A 6,789-nucleotide genomic window follows, 5' to 3' on the forward strand; every position below is an offset into this window, starting at 1 on the left:
GTTCTTGATGGTGCTGAATCCATTACCACCATCAAAGAAACAGTTCAAACACTGCAGCGATGTGATTTTTTGAATTCATGCACATTGTTAATTTCTTGACCTATGTATTGGAGTACATGTCCTTTGCCCATAATGATTTAAGCTAAAGATTTTTGAGTTTCCACTGAATTGATATTTTTAAATATAAAATATAAATATAAAAACCTTTCTTTGAATTGATATGGTTGTTTCTAACGATGTCACAAATTCATTTGGAGGACCAATTTTTTTTTGCCAAAATTGGTAAAACAAATTTCAAAAAATTAGGTTGTTGAGTGTTTAAATCATTTTTTTATGATTGAAATAGATTGAGTGCCATCAAAAACTTTAGGCACTGAAAATCCTAATGTTTGACAACTGTAATCTAAATTTGATCATAATCTTACCCAAATTTCCAGTGTTTTCCTTACTATTTTGTAGTTTCTTTAGAGTAAATTAATAATATGTTTAAATATAAGTATAAAAATCCTTCACTCCGCTATAAAAGCATATACACGTTGCTTTTATTGTTAAGTGAGTTTCTTTTATACACGTTGGTTTTATTGTTAAGTGAGTTTGACTAGATTGAAATGTCGAGTATATTTTTCTGTAAGGAAAAGAAAAATTAATAAGAAATGATCAACCTTTTTATTGAATAGATAAGATTTCAGGTACAAGTCGTTAAAAACTCTATTTAACAAAAAAAAACCAAAATCGATTGCATAATATCAATTCATTCAAGATTTCTGCAGTGTGTAACAATATTTGAAGTCAAAATTACTCATGACTTTACAATATAGAAATTTATCTCTTCACTGTGGAAATCCTATATAAAAATAAAAGTGGCACACTGATCTGGCCAGCAACCAAAAAACTGAGATTAATTTGTGTGTGGTCCAAAATATTGAATGAAGTCCCATTTGTGTCTTGTCATCCACCTAAACTTCAAGTGCTTTGATTTACTGTTCATTCTACAAATCCCGCTTCTCTTGAGAACTCTGTCGAGAGAATTTAGAGTTGAAAGTAGAGGGCCCAGTTCAGCATTTTTGGGTATTCTAGCGTTTTTCAGCCAGACACTGTCGTATTAACAATCGTTCAATCGTATTCAACTTCTTCCCTTTACCACAACCTCTTCTTCCCTTGACAGCCTGTCTCCCTTTCTTTCCGTCGCCTTCTCCGCCTGATGTGAGAGGAGTTTCTTCCAAGTTGTCGAGAGCAAAATACCGGATTACTTGCTCTATCACTGCTCTATTTTCCTGCCTACGGTTTAATATTCATTACTTGACTAAAGTATAATAGAAACCCTAATTTAATATAGTTATTCAAATAGTTTTTACCACCAGATCACAAAAACATTGCATGAATCAGTGTTATATATTAAGAAAAGCCCATTGTTATGGGAATCAGTGTTATAGATTAAGAGTAGAACCTGAAGCGCCAAGACCCAGTTTCCCTGCAGCCAATCTTGAGCTGGGCGTAAGTCTGAATGGGGGTATGCCTTGAGAGTGCGAGTGTCAGGGAAGTAGACTGCCCAAAGCTCCTCTTCTGCGCCTGTAAGCAATTTGACGATGAAGCCGCGCCACTAGCAGTCTGTGTCATAAGCTTCCACTGCGTCCCCAGCTGAGCAATGGAGAGGCAACTGAATGTGGGGTGGAATTGGTCTTACTTCACTGTGCAGCCACACCTCCTCCTCCAATGGTTTTCCATCATTCGTCACAAATTTATCATATCGTATCTTGCAACGCCAGCCATTTGCGGTAACAGCAAGGATAACTCCTTCAAACCAGGCCCCGCCATAACCATCCTCACTGCTGCACACCTCAACCCTCGTTCCTTCCGTCAAATCCATACTTCTACCTCCTGCAACACTTGCCAAATTACTGGATAGGAAATTATAAAAATACCTTATAAACAAATGGATTATGTCTCTGAACAGCACACGACGAGATCAATTCCCTTCGAATCTGGAGGGTTTCAGAAAACAATAAAATACAATTATGGTTCGCTGTTCTCTCAAAATATAACCAAAATTGCCTTCGGTGCTCTGATCAAAGAAAAACACACCCACCTAAAAATATGCAGCCATATATGACTGAGAGTTACACGAAAGCAAGCCCTCCTATGCATGTTCTCCCCAAACTAGAGACCAACACAAGGAATTCATGCATCAATGCTTTATTTATGAAAGTGGGAGCCTCTGGAGGTTTGTGATTTCAGAACATTTTAATTTAAAAGTTAATGATTTTTAACTCCGTGTTTTGTATAAAAATCAAATCATTTTAATAGTCAGCTTAACTAATAGATAATTGGTTTGTTTTTTTAGTACATATAATTATTACTTTATTTTGTGCAAAATTAAATCAATAATTTTAATAAAATTGTTTTTCAAAAAAAATTTAAGATGTTAAATCTATTCATATATTTTAAAAATAAACTTTAAACAACAAAAAAATTACAATGTTGAGCTATTTTAATAATATAATAAACTATATTATAAATTGTATTTTCTCAAAATCATAAATATTTAAGCCAGCATTTACTTTACGCGGAAAATTGTTTTCTTTATACGGAAAGGCGTTTTCTTTGCGGGCTGAGCAGAGACTATTCACCCCGCCAATCAACACAATCCATTTTCGTTATTCTCTCAGGTAACGCAGGGGCCGCTGCTCAAACCATTCATAACTCAGTCCTCCTTCCGCTTCTGCTGTCAATGGATCCGTTCTCCATTTTCATTCTATCTCTCCGTCCATCGTCGCGTAGCACTCTCCATCTCTCAGCGTCATTAATGCACGCCACTCTCCGCTCCAACTGCACTTAAACATCTCACCGCGCGATTCAAACTTTACTTGGGTGGTCTTGCATTCAGCTGAGAAAGCAAACTCTGAATCCGCGTCTTTGTTTTTTGTAATGGCGTCAGCCCATGGGAGCTTCAACGTTAAATAAGAAATAAAGAGCTTCAAAATTTTACAAAATGATAAATAGGAAATACATAAAACATTTACATCAGCGCTCTGCACACATATTTCTAAGTCTATGTAATACTTGAAAAGATTGCTTTCCCATTGCTTACTCGAGAAGATCCACATATAAACTTGTGAATGTTTGCAGTAACAGTTCCCATGGAGTTCCTTGCGATTTTACAATTTTGTTTCACAATACAACATCTTTTCTCTACTTTTAGCGAAATAAGCCATAAAGTAACAGTCTAAAAACTGGCGAAGACAGTAAAATATCAATATTGTATTTAAAAAAAAAACGAAAACGCACGCATGGAGAATTTTGGATAAATACAGTTCAAAACAAACAAATTTGATCAAGTGTTCTGGAATAAGCCATAAAGTAATAGTCTAAAAACTGGCAAAGACTATACAATATCAATGCTACATTTCAAAACAAAACGAAATGAAAGCAAACGCACTGAGAATTTTGGATAAACACAATACAAAACAAACAAATTTGATCCAGGTGTTCCAATATATTCGCTTTAAATATTCAAACTCACATGGAACAGAAATAATTGAAATTTATGTGTTGTTTTATCGAATTTGTTTCTTTAAATGAAAATGCATCATATGATCGGCTTCACATGCTCGTAACATAACAGATTCACATTAATCTAGGTCAAGAATTACATAATTTATAATTTATAAATGGAAATTCAATAAATATTTACTTTGTCTTGGCCTAGAAACCGGATTCTATGTCACTTTAGAAATTTGTTCAACTTAGAGCACATTTTATCTATTTTTAGCGAATAAGCTATAAAGTTATTGTTTAAAGACTAACAAAATCTGTAAAACATTCCTTTTTTGTTTCTCAAAAGCCCTTTATAAACATAAAAATGTTATATATGCAAAGTTTCTTTGACACTTTCTACAAACAGAAACAGATTTCACCACAGATTAAAAGTTCCACCCAACCAAAACACGGCCGGGAACCAGTTAAGAAAAAAAAAAAACACATTACAAAAAACATCCCATGAGGCCAACAATCTGGGCAGCATAAACCCCCAACCAATCAAAACAGAGTATCAAGCTTCCACCTGCCTGCCAAAAGATGTCACCAAAAAAGTGAAACTACCTTCACACAAAAACAACCCTGGGCTGATAATGACTGATTTTTGATCAATCCATTTATATCTAGTTAGTATAGATCCATTTTAAATATAGATTTAACATCAGATCAAATATGAGCTTAATATGAACTTAGAGAGATTTAATTTTTTTATTTGTAAATTTTTATTTATGAGTTTACTTTATTTAAATGTTTTTTTGTAGTTATTTAAATTTTCTAATTTTTAGATTTTTTAAAATTTTTATTTTAGTGGACATGTGCCAAATTTCAACTTTGATGATGGACAAAGTTACACATCATATTACACCAGGGTTAGAATTTGACAGACAAATTAGTCGTCATTGGGTGATTTGCCCTTCAAATACAAGTGAAAAAATTACAAAACCTTCAAAAATCTACCTTCAAACTATGAAAACAAGTTAGAAACTCGTAAAAAGGATGGTCTTTTTTGAAATTCCAACCCTGTATTAGACCATAAAATGAGCTTCTAAATAAATCCCCAGACTATAGAATGAGCTTCTAAATAAATCCCCTTCTAAATAACCAGTCCGCCTGAGAATTCTTCTTCCTGACGTGGCAGAAAGAAATCAAATCGAATTTATCCTTTCTAACTTGGATTTGCAAGATCCAGTGGGATAATGACGGTGCAGTTTCACTGCAAAGAAAAACAAGAGAAACGCAGGGAGAGTTTTAGGATTTGCAAGAGCCATTGGCATAGTGACGGAACAGTTTCACTGCACAGAAAAACAAGACAAACGCAAGAAGTGTTTTGTGTAAGATTCAAATTTTATTAAAATAATTGAAAATTTTCAGTTCCTTACTGAATTTGTTCACTCAATTTGTCAATTTGGAGGAAAGTGTGACAGATAAAAAGGGAATTAATTGCTTTACATGCAGATTCATAAGCACATAATATGCCGAATTCCTTGTCACTTCATAAATTTGTTCACCTTACAACGTATTTTATCTACTTTTCGCAAATGAGGCATAAAATTATGGTTTAAAGACCAGCAAAGCTCGTAAAACAATATGTTCTTCACTGCAAAGAAAAACAACAATCAGCTCTTCACTGCAAAGAACAACAAGACAATTGCAGGGAGAGTCTTGTGTAAGGTTTAAATTCACATGCTTTTAAAATAATTGAAAATTTCCATAAATTGTTCATTCAAATTTTTAATTTAGATGAAAGTGTAGGTAATGCAAATAAAATTAATTGTTGTACATATCAGAGAGAGCAGAGCTACAGAGATGCACACACAACCAACTCAGAGCTTACTTTCATTCGATGTCTAAAAAGATATTTATATACAATAGAGAGACTTCTGGAATTTGGTGGGGTAGTGGCTTCTTCAGGAAGCTTGCTCATTTTGTCAACCATTTCTAGAAACTATGCCTAAAATATCTGCTGAATTATCTAGAACAGTCCAGCAACTACATTAATGAGGGTGGTTGGAATTAATGTCTTCCAACACTCCCCCTTAATTCCAACCATATAACAAAAGCACAAGACACTATACTCTTAATTGTCATGCCTGCTGGTCTAAGTCTCAGCTAGGCTTACAACAAAACATTTCATTTTTGACTTCTTGCTAAGGGGTCCATGCTTGTTCATTTGCTGGTGCAGTTTCATCTTCACCTTTCTGGCTTTCCTAAAAGAATTCCTCTGCTCCTTGCTTATGTACTTAATATCAACAACCTTTTCCAGATTAGGATGCAATGCAAGACCCCAAACAAGGTAATCTAATTCAAGTTCTCCCCACTTTCCATGAGGAACCAGCAAACGAGCCATCAAAATGTAGTCATTTTTGAACATGAGCGGCCTCCGAAGAACATCCATGGTAGTATCCTCCACAGTAGCAGTCATCTTGAAAGCAGATCCAATAAAACTTCTAACAATTGGGTTTTTACTCTGAGTGATTTCTTCAACAACATGATCCTCAACAACATGAGTGATTTCTTCAACAACATGATCTTCAACAACATGAGTGATTTCTTCAACAACATGATACTGTTTGTCAATGAACTCAAAAATACTGCTAATCCCAAATGGGTTCCTGAGAAAATGATCATTGAAAGGATCATTGTCAAAAAAGTCTAAAAAGATAGACATATCAGCTAGGCTTAAATTTTCCTTAAACTCTGGCGAGCTTTGACTTCAGAATAGCACCACTCTTGGAATAGCACCTCTCGGCTTTGCCTCTCACTTCTTATCCTTGACCACTGGTTTTAGCTTTACAATTACCATGTGCAAAAGAGACACACCTTGCAAGAACTTGTTAGAAATCCGAGTTTTATCCCGCTGTTCCTCTTCTGATATCAAATCAGAGTTATGGAAAAGACTAATTTCATTCCTTAAATTCCCTCATACATGAGCAAACGATACTATAAAAAATCAACACAGTTACTGCAAAGAGTCTGAGCGATTTTATGCGACTTGAAAAGGGTAGGTAATTTTGTATGAATTTTAACATATTCTACTCCAGTACTGCACTTTGCTAAGGAGACAAAATTACTTATGAGACATAACTGAATGAAACTCGCACACAAATTGCTTGTTGCCTTTGGAAACCAACAACAACAATTTTTATTTTATTTTTTTATTTTTCACACCGAGCTTTGCACTTCACCTAGGCACAGACATTCACTAGCAAAAATCTACACGACCACAATAACACACTCATCACAACATCGAAATAG

The 6,789-nt window shown here is 34.6% G+C and overlaps 1 pseudogene; it reads right to left on the reverse strand.

The window, feature by feature from the left end:
• Positions 1 to 1,073: 1,073 nt before the first annotated feature.
• Positions 1,074 to 1,867, reverse strand: LOC149240937 (protein AGENET DOMAIN (AGD)-CONTAINING P1-like; annotated as a pseudogene).
• Between the last annotated feature and the right edge of the window lie 4,922 nt (positions 1,868 to 6,789).

This window comes from Pinus tabuliformis, chromosome 8, assembly GCF_031772625.1.
Source record: "Pinus tabuliformis cultivar Carrire ecotype Pingquan chromosome 8, CPIR1, whole genome shotgun sequence".
NCBI lineage: Eukaryota > Viridiplantae > Streptophyta > Pinopsida > Pinales > Pinaceae > Pinus > Pinus tabuliformis.